The sequence below is a fragment of the Cricetulus griseus genome, unplaced genomic scaffold (genome assembly GCF_003668045.3).
Source record: "Cricetulus griseus strain 17A/GY unplaced genomic scaffold, alternate assembly CriGri-PICRH-1.0 unplaced_scaffold_1, whole genome shotgun sequence".
NCBI classification, from domain to species: Eukaryota; Metazoa; Chordata; class Mammalia; order Rodentia; family Cricetidae; genus Cricetulus; species Cricetulus griseus.
The window spans coordinates 5,406,753-5,422,131 of record NW_023276808.1 but is presented as its reverse complement, the minus strand read 5'-3'; the positions used below and the strand labels follow the sequence as shown (position 1 = coordinate 5,422,131).

The following is a 15,379-nucleotide window of genomic DNA, read 5'->3' as shown; positions in this document are numbered from 1 at the left end:
TTAGTTTCTTTTACGAACGTGGATACCTTTGTATTCGGTGCATACATGTTCAGAATTGAGACTTCATCCTGATGGATTTCTCCTGTGATGAGTTGGAAGTGACCGCCTTCATCTCTTTTGATTGATTTTAGTTTAAAGTCCAATTTGTTGGATATTCGGATTGCTACCCCAGCTTGTTTCTTGGGTTAATTTGATTGGAAAATCTTTTCCCAACCATTAATTCTTAGGTACCATCTATCTCTGAATTTGAGGTGTGTTTCTTGTATGCAGCAGAATGATGGATACTTATCCATTCTGCTAACCTGTGTCTTTTTTATAGGTGAGTTAAGACCATTAATATTGAGAGATATTAATGGCAATTGGTTGTTCATTCTTGTTTTGGATTTGGTGGTTGTGGTGAAATTATGTGTGGGTTTCCATCCCTTTTGTCCTTTGGCTGTTAGTAAAGTGCAATTATCTATTTTCTATACTTTTCTTGTTGTTTTCTTGGGTTGCAGTTATCCTTCCAGACCTTTGTGTAGGGCTGGATTGGTCGATATGTATTGTTTGAATCTGGATTTGCATGGAATATTTTATTTTCTCCATCTAAATTGATAGAAAACTTTGCTAAGTATAGTAGTCTGGGCTGGCCTCTGTGGTCTCTTACTATAGGTAGAATTTCTATCCAGAACATTCTGGCTTTCAGAGTGTGTATGGAAAAGTCAGGTGTGATTCTGATAGGTTTGCCTTTATATGTTATTTGGCATTTATCCTTTGCTGTTCTTAATATTTTCTCTTTATTCTGTATGTTTGGGGTTTTGATTATTGTGTGGCGAGGAGTTTTTTTTTTTTTTCCAGTCTATTTGGTGTTCTGTAGGCTTCTTGTACTTTCATTGGTTGGGAAATTTTCTTCTATGATTTTGTTGAATATGTTTTTTGAGCCTTTGAGTTGGATTTCTTTACCTTCTTCTATACCTATTATTCTTAGGTTTGGTGTTTTCATGGTGTCCCGTATTTTCTGGATATTTTGTGTTATGGATTCTTTGGACTTAAGATTTTCTTTGGTTGATGAGTCTATTTCTGCTAGTGTATCTTCAACTCCTGAGATTCTCTCTTCCATCTCTGGTATTCTGTTGGTTATGCTTATATCTGTAGTTCCTAATCATTTACCCAGCTATTCTATTTCCAGCATTCCCTCAGATTATGTTTTATTTATTGTCTCTATTTTAGTTTTTAGGTATGAACTGTTTCTTTGAGAAATTTGTTTATATCTTGTATTTTTGTTTGTTTTTTCTTCCATTTCTTTAAGGGATTTTCTCATGTCCTCTTTGAGGTCCTCTATCATTTTCATTAAGATGTTTTTAGGATCATTCTCTTCTGCTTCATCTGTGTTGTGATGTTCCTGTCTTACTGGTGTAGGTCCCTAGTCTCCGATGGTGTCATATTGATTTTTCTGTTGTTGAATGTGCTTTTATATTGTCTTCTTCCCATTCTTTCTTCTGGTGGGTGTAAAAGGAGTCTTTTATGCTCCTTGTGGGTATGAGACCGAGGTTCCCTTCTGGTAGATGCAAACAGTTCCAATACTCTGAGGGTTGTCCTCTTTTCGTGGATGGGGGTGTAAATGATACCAGGGGCTTGGCAGTCTATGAGTGTGTTGGCTTCCTCTGAGTTTAGATATCATGAGCATTCTCCTGGTGTCAGGTGCCCCTGAGCAGGGCAGAGGAACACAAACCGGATACAGCCCCTGGACTACCTGGGTCAGTGGATGGAGGCGGGACTGTTAATGGGGCCTTGGCAGTCTCTGGTATCCCCAACTCTTAAGCTACCCTCTCATCATCCTGTCCACACCTTAAGGGGCATGACCAGTTACACCTGTAGCTAGCCCCAGGAGGCATGGTTAGTGTGACCCTTGCAGAAACTGGTGACAGTGTTGAGGGGACGTGGAATGAGTGTGAAAATTCTGTCGTCACGTGGCCCATATGGAATTCTGGAAAATGGTGTATCCTTTGTTTAAGCACAGGGATTCCTCTAAAGGTGGGGGTTACAACATAGAGATGAGGAGGTATTTGGATTGTAAGAAGATTTGGGAGTTATTGAAAGAATGGAGAATATACACTGAATAGGATCCAATGTTTATTTCAGATAGCTGGCATGAACTCTGGACCAGAAGGGTTTCTCTGCCTCAGTTTGCCTAGCTGTTCTTCTGACTTGGGTGGCCAGCACTTGAGCAGACTGTATTAATCCAATTTGTTTGTGGGCTCATGGATTTGAGGGTGTCAGGTAATGACATATTGGAGGACTCTGTCTGGGAATATAGGTACTGTGGAAGTTTCATGAGCTAGTGAGCCACTTTACCTGTTATTCTTTTTAGTTTTTATTTTTAATTAAAAAGATTATTTTACATGGTAATCCCATGTCTCTCTCCCTACACCCCTCCCCAACCAACATCCTACATATCCCATACCCTTTCTGCTCCCAAAGGAGCATGAGGCCTTCCATAGCGGGGTCTTCAAAGTCTGTTATATCCTTTGGGATATGGCCTATGCCAACACTCTTGTGTCTAGGCTCAGGGATTATCTCTCCATGTGGGATGGGCCCCCAAAGTCCATTCCTATGCGAGGGATAAGTAATGATTGCACTACAAGGGGCCCCATAGATTTCCAACGTCTCTTCACTGACACCACATTCAGGGAGTCGTAATCAGTCCCATGCTGTTTTCCCAGCTATCATTCTGGGGATCAAGAGCTCTCCCTTACCTGTTATTCTTGCTGGTGTGACATGTATATGAGTAAGGGATGTCTTCCTGAGTTTGGGGCTGGAATACAGCCATCTTCCTCTTACTATGAATGGGAATGTACTCTCTTCCCATCCATGTATGTGCGGAATCCTTAATTTGTTTCTTGATTTTACAAATTGTAACAGTCAAGAGGTTGTCTTGAGTACCAGAATAGAATTTGGAAGTTTGAGCTTTTGGGGCTATTACAAATTATGATGATAAATGAACTTGGATTAAATCCACAGCTTCCCCTACCTCCACTAATTTTAACCCTGTCTCCAATCTCCATTCCCCCAAGTGCACTGCTACTCTGTTTCCCTTCAGAAAAGAGAAGGCTTCCCAGGGATATCAATCTAACATCATGACAAGGTAAAGTAAATCAAGGCACAAGCCCTCATACCTGACCAACATAACTCAGTAGAAGGAAAATTGTCACAAAAGTGCCAAACCTACTGGTAGGAATCCCATAGCAAATCCCTATGATCCTTGCTTGGTTCATTCTGCGGGCCATGTCCTTCTGTTTTCTACAACCTGCTAGATCCCGCAATTTTCACCTCCTCCTTCCAGAGGATTCCTAGACCTGAAGATAATGTTTGGGTAGTGATATCGTGATGTGCTATCAGCAGCAGGGAGAAGCCACTCTGATGACAATTGGGCTAAGCACCAATTTGTGATTATAGCAGAATATACTTATGAATTTTTTCATTGAATTATCTTGATCAATTTTATTTTGTTCTACCATAGTTCTCTAAGACATTCAATTTCTGACTCCTTGTCTCTTTAGGTACTCTTGGGCATGGTTTTGCTCTAGTACCTAGACCTTCAAGTTTAAACAGTCATTTGTTGGACATTAAAGAAGCTCTGATCCACCATTGCACCAGAGTATTTTGCAGGCAGGAGAAGTGTGATTCTAAAATTTTGTGGCTGCCGTTGTTTCCCAATCCAATAATGGGATCCTTATGTGGTTACAGAAGATGGCTGCTTCAGCTTCTGTATTCTTCATTACTAGAAGTCCTCACTAAGGTCACCCTTACGGGTTCTGGGAAATTCTCATTGCACTGTTTCCACAACCCCTGTTAAAAGCTCCCCCATTGCAGTCATCTCTCCCCATCTTCTTCCCCTCTGCCCCATCCTTACTCACCTGATCTTTTCTTGTCACATCACTACCTGCCATTGTTGCATCCAGAAAATCTAAGTTTTTTACACCCAGAGAGATCCATGTATCTCCCCTGTAAATGGAGTTCTTATTTGTTCTAAATAATAAAAGCCCCGAGTAAGATACATAGGAAAAATGCTGAGAAATCATAGAGAAGGTGTAAGCCAAAGCCCCCTTTACCTCACTAATTACAAAGTGGAAAAGTGCGAGTTTCTGTTCTTTTTGCTTATATCCCCTCTCTCCTTAGCCAATGTATATCTATCCCTGTGCTCCCATTTCACTTACTGTTTCTGCCAGCCATCTGCACAGACCTCTAGACCTCTATGGTTAGCTAGTAACAAGCACCATCTTTTTATCTTCAGACAAGCTTAATTTGTACAAGGAATTTGTATATTGCCCTAGAGCTGTTCTACTTACCTAGCCTCTCTCCATTTATGGATTATACTGTGATTAACTGTTATCACTGGGGTTGTATTTTACTTAAATTCTAGTATCCACTTACAACTGAATTTACCATTCTAGTCCATGTGCTTCTGTGTTGTCTCACTCACTATAATAACTCAAGAAAATAGACAACATCTAAACAAATATTAAGATTATAGTGGAATACATTTCTATATAGAATGTTCAGTAGAGGAATCTAAAATATCCGAGAAACACTTGATGAAATCTTCACCAACCTTAGTCATCACTGAAATCCATATCAAAACTACTTTGTGTTATTGTCATACAGCTATCAGTATGATTAAGATAAATAACACAAATTACACCTAATATTGGCAAGGACAAGAAGCAAGTGAATTCACTGACGTTATAAATTTAAAATTGCACACTCTCTGGGGAGATAAAGACGTAACTCTCAGAAAATTTTGAGTCAATCTATCTCAATACTGAGAAATAGAACTTAGGGGCATGTACCCCAAAAATGTACCTCTATCCCACCACAAATGCACTTTCTCAACTATGTTTATAGTGGCTTTATTCATAACAGACAAGAACTGTGATGTCTGTGAGAGATTGTGTTGATTGATGGGGAAAGAGTCCTCCACTGAGAATGGCAATGTCCCTAAGAAAATGGGCCTGGAAAAGACAGCTATCTGAGCATCAGGGAGTGACTAGGCAAGAGAGAAAGTCAGGAAACATTATTTGCCCATGGGGTATGCCTTCTATTTTTGGCCCAAGTTTCTATTCCTAAGCTCATAAAAGGATGGAGAATGATCTGACACAGTGAGCCAACTAAACACATTCATTGCCTGAGATGCTTTGGTTAGAAGATTTAATCACAGCAACATAAATGCAACTTAAAAATAATAGAATACCAAAAGTGTTTTTCATTGCCAAGTAAAAGCTGGGAATGCTATCTTTTGGAAGAATGTGGAGGATATCAAGACTTTAGGTGGCAAAACATTGAAAGTTCTATACAGAAGTTAATTTGCCATTCCTGTAGTGCTGGGGAGATGAGGATTTTATGAATAGTGGCAGAATGTAAGAGATTGAGATCATGGGATTTCAGTCAGAAATAGACTGCATAAAAATTAAGCAAGAGGTCATTTGTGTGATACTTTGGCTCTAAAATCTTTCTTATTCTGCTTATGCCCTGGAAATATATACTAATGCAGAATTAAAAAGATAATGGGATCATTCCTTAAATGAAATATTTATATGTTGGATGGTCATTGTTGATGATTCATGCAGTAAATCAGGTCTACAATAAGCAAAACAGTGGTGTAGAAATCAGTGAAAAAGAAAATGTAGTTTTAGATGGCAGTCAAGTGCTAAACAGGCAGAAATTTTCAGGGAGTTCATTGGCATTATAAGAGAAGGTTATTGCTATGCAGTTGAAGCCTATCAAGGTTCCCCAATGGTAAGAAGATAGACTGCTAAATCTTCGATTTATGGATGAAGTAAGCAAATTGCTTCCTACTCCTAGGAAGCAACTTCATACTAAATCTGCTACACCTGTGGTCCAAGCCTGTTAGTGTCCATATCCATTAAGAAGTCAAACTTGGGCTGGAGAGGTGGCTCAGAGGTTAAGAGCACTGGCTGCTCTTCAAGAGGTCCTGAGTTCAATTCCAAGCAACCACATGGTGGCTCACAACCATCTGTTATGAGATCTGGTGCACTCTTCTGATGTGCAGATATACATGGAAGCAGAATGTTGTATGCATAATAAATAAATAGAATCTACAAAAAAGAAATCAAACTTTGCAGGATCAGTCATTATGTGTTGGTTCTGCAAACTAGAATCAAATTTAAGGACATCTGTTCTTAGTATGTGGTTACAGTTCAGCATAGATGCAGGTAGCTATGTTTGGCAGAGTTAGGAACCCAGTGAGGAGACTGAGATTTCATTTCATGAAGCAGTGAGGATTGAGACTGTTGTTCTTGTTTTCTTTACTCTTCTGATGGCCTTCCAGCTACTTTTTAAATAATTCATACACACAGAGGTTTATTCTTACAAATGGACGGCCTTACATTGGCTTATTTCTAGCCAGCATTTCGTAACTTAAATTATCCTCTATGCCTTTTGCATCTGGCCTTTTATCTTTCTCTATTCTTTATACCGTTCTTTATTTCTTAGTCCATGGCTTTCAGTGTATCTGAGTGGTTGCCTGTTGGCTTCCTCTGTTATTCTTGTGCCTTCCTTTTATACCCCCAGATTTCTCCTCCCCTTTCTCCACTCTTCCTGCCAACATTACTTTACCTTTCCTCTCAAGATATTGGACATTGCGTTCTTTATCACACCAACAAGTATTTTAGTCAACAGAAGAATCACAGATTCACTAAACAAATGCAGCATACACAAAAGCAACACATCTTAACATAATATTCAACAGTTCCCTGTTCTCATCTACATCACAATAAATGTTTCAACTTTAATATACTAAAACTATATACAACATCAAAATTGTTTTACAACATCAGCATTTATCAAGTAATAATTTGTATGCAGTTTGTAAATTCAGAGAAAATACTATATTACCTAACTTACTTTAGTGAACTCACAGTTCTATTAATACACTTCAAAAACTAAAGAAAAACTGCAACTATAACTGTCTAGTCTTTAATTCCACCAAAGACCAAAGAAGGAATTATTACTACCTAAGTAAAGAGGCAGTTCATTGCCAGCAATTTCCAAGATTTTACAAATGACAAAGACATCTGACTTCCTGGACACTCACAAAAAATTTTTCTGTGACATAGGTCATCCATCCTCAGTCTACAAGACTACTGTATCTCTCAGATATTTCAGTGAAGCAGGAAAGTTGAAAGAAAGCTCTGCCTTGTATTGGCAAATTTCATCAGTTGCTTTTCTTTGTACCCAGAATAAAACTAACATATCTTGAAATAATGTTCTATAGAAACACACATTTACAATATGGTCAGTATCATGCTTTCAGTTGCACACATGTATGTGATATTTTAGAATTCCATGAACTATGATGATGTGCATATTGACTTCACTTGGGAAGAGTGGACTTTGCTGGATACTTCTCAGAAGAATCTCTACAAAGATGTGATGCTGGATACCTACAGGATTACCTCAATGATATAGGTAAGAATGTATTTTCCTTCGCATTTTAAAGTAATAAGAAAACTGTTAATTGGATACTGGTGCTCTTCTTTAAATTGATTTAGATAGTAAAAGAATGTGGTAAATAAATCAAAGTTCTACAGTTCACAGGAGACAGTAACAATTTTTTACATATTTTTCAATAATATAATATCCATTTTCTTGCACTCTGTTTTAGGATACATTTGGGAAAACCATAAAATTGAAGAACATTGTGCAAGTTCTAAAAGACATGAAAGGTAATTTGCATTTACCAGCTCATAGAAATGTATCTCTGAAGAAAGTGAAATGTATCCTGAAGTTTGAAACAGAACCAATAGTGTAATTAAGCACAGCTTAATTTGTATTGATCATTTTTAAATTCTCACAAGATGATGTACCTCAATTTCATGTAGGTGAACTGCATTTGCATGACAATATTTTAAGAAAGAAGACAAGGTTACAACGACTTCAAAGAAATTACCACTTGAATCATTACACCATGGGCACTGTGCTGTAGAATTCTAAATCCACTTATTTAATAGTACCTATATTCCCAAAGGTATAGACATGATTGAATTGATAAGCATATCTCCGAACTTTCCTTTAAACAAATACTCCATAGAAAAGTTTTTTTTCTTGTTCTTCCTGTTACTTTTGTACGTTTAATGATAGTACCAATTATTGTCAAGAGTCAAAGGGCATTTTTTTCAGGGAAAGCCTAATCTCTCTAACACATGTCTATACAGAACAGAAATCAAACTGAATGGAAAAGGAAGCCTCTTCTTGGTAATCTTTGCATTATTAGGTATATCATGTATTAGGCAGGATACAAACCATGTCAGCAAAGGGATATGTATAACATGGTATACCTCTCTTGAAGAATAATTAAATTCATGTAGCAGTACCCATTTTGATTCAAATGTACAAGCAATTTGTTTTCCAGCTTCATTGACAATACACCAACAAGCTTAGTCTACAGAAAACCCCTAAGACTCTATGACTGTAGGACTGTGTAAATACTGTTTTCTCTAGTTCATTAGCAAATGTAGTATGACTCATAGTGTAGGCAAATTTAAAAACACAATAAGGTTGATAAAGTAATGAACTTTTCTAGTTATCTTCAATATATGAAAAAATCTCCTGTGGAAAATGGTACTAAAGTTAGGATTATAGCTTCACAGGTATGTTCAGAGATGCAAAACACCCATAAAAGATTGGGAAAACATGAGTGTAAGTGCAGAAATAAAACTGTAACATCTCATTCTTCTTATCACTTGAAAAAGTGTAATATTAATTTATACAGATATCAAGATTCAATATTGTATTGAATATGGAAAACATTTACATATGCCCATTTTCCATGCAGGCATGAACGAAGCCAAACTAGAGACAAGCCTTCTGAATATACACAATGTGTTAAAGTCTTTGCTTATAACAGTCACCTTCGAAGGCATAAAAGAACGCATACTGAAGACAAACCCTATGAATGTAATCAGTGCAGTAAAGCCTTTGCATATCAATGTCGTCTTGCAACACACAGAAGGACACACACTGGAGTGAAACCATATGAATGTAATCAGTTTGGTAAAGCCTTTGCTCATCACAGTACTCTTCAAATACATAAAAGAACACACACTGGAGAGAAACCCTATGAAGGTAATCATTGTGGTAAAGCCTTTGCTGATCCCAGTGCTTTTAATAGGCATAAAAGAACACATACTGGAGAGAAACCCTATGAATGTAATCAGTGTGGTAAAGCCTTTGCTGATCCCAGTGCTCTTCGTCAGCATAAAAGGACACATACTGGAGTGAAACCATATGAATGTAATCAGTTTGGTAAAGCCTTTGCTCATCACAGTACTCTTCAAATACATAAAAGAACACACACTGGAGAGAAACCCTATGAAGGTAATCATTGTGGTAAAGCCTTTGCTGATCCCAGTGCTTTTAATAGGCATAAAAGAACACATACTGGAGAGAAACCCTATGAATGTAATCAGTGTGGTAAAGCCTTTGCTGATCCCAGTGCTCTTCGTCAGCATAAAAGGACACATACTGGAGAGAAACCCTATGAATGTATTCAGTGTGGAAAAGCCTTTGCTCAGCACAGTACTCTTCAAATGCATAAAAGGACACATACTGGAGAGAAACCCTATGAATGTAATCAGTGTGGTAAAGCCTTTGCTCATCACAGTACTCTTCAAAAGCATAAAAGCACACATACTGGAGAGAAACCCTATGAAAGTAATCAGTGTGGTAAAGCCTTTGCTCAGCACATTCATCTTCACATACATAAAAGAACACATAGTGGGAACAGATGCTAAGAATTAAATCAGTACGGGAAAGTTTTCTTCAAACCCATAAAAGAACACATACTATAGACAAACCATTTTAACGTAATCAGTGTGGTAAAGCATTTGTATGTACCAGGAGCCTTTGAAATCATTACAAAAAAAATCATTCAGCAGGGAAACTATGAATGTAGTCAGTTTGGTTTCATTGTGCACTTTAACTTTATACAGGAGTAGAATTTTATGGTCAAACTGTTAAAGCCTTTGTAAGTTACAGTCATTTTTGAGTACCTGAAAAAGTGAATGAGGGCTTTTCATTATCAAGTATTTGGTGGAATCTTTTGCAATCACACTTCCGATCACTTTGACAACAGTATTCATTTTGTAGAAAAAATTGACAGTGTCAACAATCTGTGCAAGCATTAGGATGGCCATGTTTACAATGCTGCTCTAGCACACTCATTGAAAAATGAATATATGAACTTATGAAGCCTTATGCTTAGGGTAAAACAGACAGCAAAGAAATACTACCCGTCCCAGGAAACAGTTCCAGTGAAAGAAACAGATTATGGCCCTCAACCTGCAGCCAAAGAAACTTACCCTTAAATAAGAGCAAATGCTTAAAAAGGGCCAGTGAAAGAAGCACACTTTGTCCCTGAATCAAAAGGCAAAGAAACAAACATTATCCCTGACCAGCTGAGGAAAAATTCAAGCAAAACCTAGGCTCAAAACCACCCAATCCCTAAGCAGGAATCCGGCAAATCTTAAAGGCATTTAAAGTTCAGGGAATGAAGTTTTACCAATTACGTGCTGAAAAGTTCTTATGATTGTTTGCTTATGCTTGTGTATTTCTTTGATATAAGTGTGAATTAAACTTATATACTCAAACACAGCTCGCTGAGTCTGCCATTCCTCCTGGGTTAAAACCCAGTAAGGGCTCAAGACAGAATGTCTTAGGTGTTGGTCCTGAGAGTCCAAAAATGGTTGCATTCCTATAATAATTTGAAGAATCCGGGAATTGTTCTGTTCATGAGTTTGAATATCACAGCTGGTCTTCAATATACACCAGAATCTCCAGGAAGTGTCTGTAATTCTGATAAAGAAATGGACTTGTTGGCCAGGGCTAAGGCAAACAGGAAAAAAGAGACTTCCTTCTTCAATATCCTTTATATATATATAGCCTGCCGCGAGACAAAATAGGATCTTATTTTTTGTTTGATTTTTTCTTTTTTCTTTTGTTATTTTTCAAGACAGCTGTTTTCTGTGAAGGCATGGAACTCATTTTGTGGACCACACTGGCCTGAAACTCAGAAAATCCAAATGTTTCTGCCTCCTGAATACTGGTTTTAGAGGTGTGCAGCAGTCATCAACAGCTGAAGGTGGATATAACCTCAAGTGATCCAGGTTAAATATGAGTCTTTACTTTCAAATCCTATTGGAAAGTCCCGCACGTGTACCCAAATCTTTGAGTTTTATTTAAATAATGAGGTAGTCAGTTTGAGTACCAAGAATAGCCATCAGAACAACTTATGCAGAAGAATTGAGCAAGATTTCTTACCTGAAGGAGACAGGGGGAATCTGGGAGTTATTTCTAAAACAACACTTTTCCTATGCAAAATGAAGCATGTGGATTTTATTTAGGGAGTGTAGACACATTTATGTAGTATTCTCCCTATTCCTAAGCAGGCACAGATAAAAAAATCCATTTCTAAACATAATTACAGTGTACAGTCAAAGACATTTAGGGACATTTTTACTTTAAAGTCATTCAGAAAGATATAAATTATAAAACCTATGTAAAGAAATGCCTTTGGCATGTTCATCTATACCAGATGCTCTTCCCAGAAAAATCAGGTAAATAACCCAGTGAAAATACACTGCTATGGAGCATATGCGAACTCTGAAAGTTGATGTCCCACCTAAAAGATAACTGCAACAATGGCAAAATCTCACAGACATAAAGGATTCTGATCCCAAATACAGAAAAATTCAAGGAATGCAACGTAATGACACTGTTTACTATACTCTTGATGAATGGCTATGATATTACGGTTAACCTCAGAGTAAAGCTGCTTTTGATTCTGAGGCAGCTGGCTAGGCAGTTTGCCATAGCTGCTTCCATGCAAGACCATAGGGACTACATTTGAACTACTTCTGCTTGCTGTCTTTCTCATGGCTAAAATAATGCTTTGGAGAATTCCAATTTTTACTGTTTCTAACTTAAAAAAATAGTTATATGGGTGTTTATCCTGCATGTATTTGTATAGAGTACTTACACAGGCCAGAGTAAGGCAGGAAATGGTGGGGACAGAAGATGCAACAAATAAATAGCTTTCCTCTCAGTTCTGGAAATGGAACCTAGCTACTCTGTAACAACCCCAAGTGCCATTAATTGCTGATCCCTTTCTATAGCGCCTATTATAACTTAAAATTTATTTCTATAAGTTGATTATTGGAAGATAATATATCACTTTCCACTTTTATCTCTTCAGTCGCTACCTTTCCAACCCCCTTAAAATTTCTATGTTTTAAGTATGTGTAACTGTGTGTCCTGAAATACATGAATACAAATTGGCAGTATCCATTTTTGTTAGTTTACATACATTGATAATTGGCTGAACATGTTTTATTGAATAAAAACTTAGGGCTCTCATCACTGCATGAGACTCATTCTCTCAGATGGAGGAGACTTCTAATTTTTAAACAATATCGATTTTATGAGCCTAACTAGGCTGTCTTGTTCAGTAAACATAATCAAGAAGTGAAAAGTTAGGGTGGAAAATAACTTAGCAGTCAAGAGCACTGAAGATTCTTTCAGAGTATCCAAGCTTCCATTCCCAGTACATACAGAAGCTTACCACTACCTGTAACTCCAGTATCAGAGGTTCTCACACCATCTACTGGCCTCCTTGGCCACAATAAGAAGGGGAGACTTAGAACATGAGAATTATATTTTAAGATTTGTAGACACCACAATATGAACACAGGCTAGAAGAACATTGTAAGATTTACATCCTGTACCACATAGTCTTCAGAGAGCTACATAAAATACACACAAAGTCACAGACACACAGCCACTAACACACACACACACACACACACACACACACACACACACACACACCTGAAATGAGAAATCTTCCTGACTTTGTGTATGCAATGTGTTGGAAAAATATGTGTTGAACAATGGGCACATAGGAAATCTGGTTCATTTGTCAACCTCTGATATGTTTCAAATCTCTCAGCCATAATCTGTAAATATTTCTGACAGGGTAAAATCATGTACTAAATTTATATGATGGAATAAAGAAAGCATCTTCAACAAATGTTTCTGGCATAACTGGATGCTGGCAAGTAGAAGACTGCAGATAGATCCATGTCTATCACCATGCATAAAATGTAAGTCAAAATGGATCAAAGACCTCAACATAATTCTAGCCACAGTGAACGTATTAGAAGACAAAGTAGCAAATATCCTTAAACGAATTGGTACAGAAGACTGCTTCCTGAACACTCCACCATTAGCACAGACATTGAGATCAACAATTAATAAATGGGACCTCCTGAAACTGAGAAGCTTTTGTAAGGCAAAGGAAACAGTCAGCAAGACAAAATGGCAGCTCACAGACTTGGAAAAGATATTCACCAACCCCATATCTGACAGTGGGCTGATTTCCAAAATATAGAAAGAACTCAAGAAGGTAGTCTCCAAAACACCAAGCAATCCAAATAAAATGTGGGGCTCAGAACTAAATAGACAGTTCTCAATAGAGGAATCTAAAATGACTGAAAGACAAACCAAAGTGTTCAACATCCTTAGCCATCAGGGAAATGTATATCCTGTCATAATGGTTAAAATCAAAATCACCAATTACAGTTTATGCTGGAGAGGATGTGGAGAAAGGGGAACACTCCACCACTGCTGGTGGGAGTGCCAACTTGTACAGTCACTTTTTAAATCAGTATGGTGACTCCACAAGAAAATGGGAATCAGTGAGGAGGACTTGAGGCAGGAGGAAGTTTGTGTTGGGGGAAGAATAGAGGAGAGCAAGATAAGACATACCTTAATACACGGAGTCATAGGTTTAAAGAGAAATCAGACACTATGGAAATGTCTATAAAATCTACAAAGGTGACACCAAGTAACAGTCTAAGCTTCAAAGGAGAGTCTACCTTTAATGCCCTCCCCTGATAATGAGATTGATGTCTGATGTATATGCCATCCTAGAACCTTCACTCAGCAGCTGTTGAAAGTGGAAGCAGACACCCACTCTAAACAATGAACTGAATAGGAATCCAGTTGCTTAGAAGGAGGAGTGATGATCAAACTGGTCAAGAATATCAGGCTGGTGAAACCCACAGAAACAGCTGACCTGAACTAGGGGGAGCTCTTTGACCCCAGACTGATCACTGGGAAACCAGCATGTACTGATCCAGACCTTATGAATGTGGGTGTCAGTGACTAGGCCTCAGAAATCTATGGAGACTCCTTTAGTAGATCATTACTCATCCCTAGGATAGGAATGGACTTTGGGAGCCCATTCCACATAGGGAGATACAACCTCAGCTAGATTACCAGGGAGGGCCTAGGCCGTATCTCAAAGTATATGACAATATCTGAAGACCACCATAGAAGGCTTCACTGTCCCTGGGGAGCAGAAATGGTATGTGATAATTAGGGCAGTAGTGGGGAAGCAGGTGACTAGGAGAGGGAGAGGGAACTGGGATTGACATATAAAACAATCTTGTTTCTAAATTGAATAAAAAATGGAGAAAGAAAAAGATAAAAATTACAACAATTAATGGAGCAAAATGTATTAGTGAAACACTAGGAAGCCTTAGAACTTCACAAACACGGACAAAATACTTTGGGTGGTCTCCATTTTGGGAACTGCAGCAGCATCTGGGATATATCTAAGTGGTCATCAATAAACTGGAATGGTATGATGATGCATTTGCATTTACGTACATGTGTTCTGGACTGACGTCATAGTAGGTTACTGTGGGGCAGCAGAAGAAAAAATATTTAAAGCCAGAGAGACTTGTACCTTCTACCTAACTCCAGGAGGAAATATTGTGAGTTGATGAGTGTGGTCAGTTTAGAATTAGAAGATGTAATAGATTGTGACAGACACATCATAAGTGTTTCCTGGCAACTGAGATAGAAATCTCTCTGACCATATCATGGGCCCAAGATACAGGGAGCACCTGAGATGCAGTTTTGCACATGGGGATATTAAAATCCTAAGTTATGTACAACATTTACTGTCATCATACAATGGAGTTGATTCTCTGACAGAGCTTATGACAAAAGGTTTTAGCATTTCCAAACAACTGGAACCGTTCAACAACAAGAGGGTACCTAATCTCACTAAATATAGTCTGTGAAGGTCCTGCTCCAAATCTTTTATTAGTATATTTTTCTCTTCCCTAAGAAGTAAAACCCTATTGTGTATTCTCTATTTAGTTCTGTACCCCACTTTTTATTTGGTGTTTTGGAGTCTAATTTCTTCAGTTCTTTGTATATTTTAGAAATCAGCCCTGGGCTAGATGTGAGGTTGGTGAAGATCTTTTCCCATTCTATAGGATGCTGTCTGTCTTGTCTTGTTAACTCTCTCTTT

At 37.9% G+C, this 15,379-nt stretch overlaps 1 pseudogene; it reads left to right on the top strand.

Moving 5' to 3' along the window:
• LOC118239758 overlaps positions 1-9,791 on the top strand; it is a 166,190-nt pseudogene extending 156,399 nt beyond the window's left edge.
• The last annotated feature ends 5,588 nt before the right edge of the window (positions 9,792-15,379 follow it).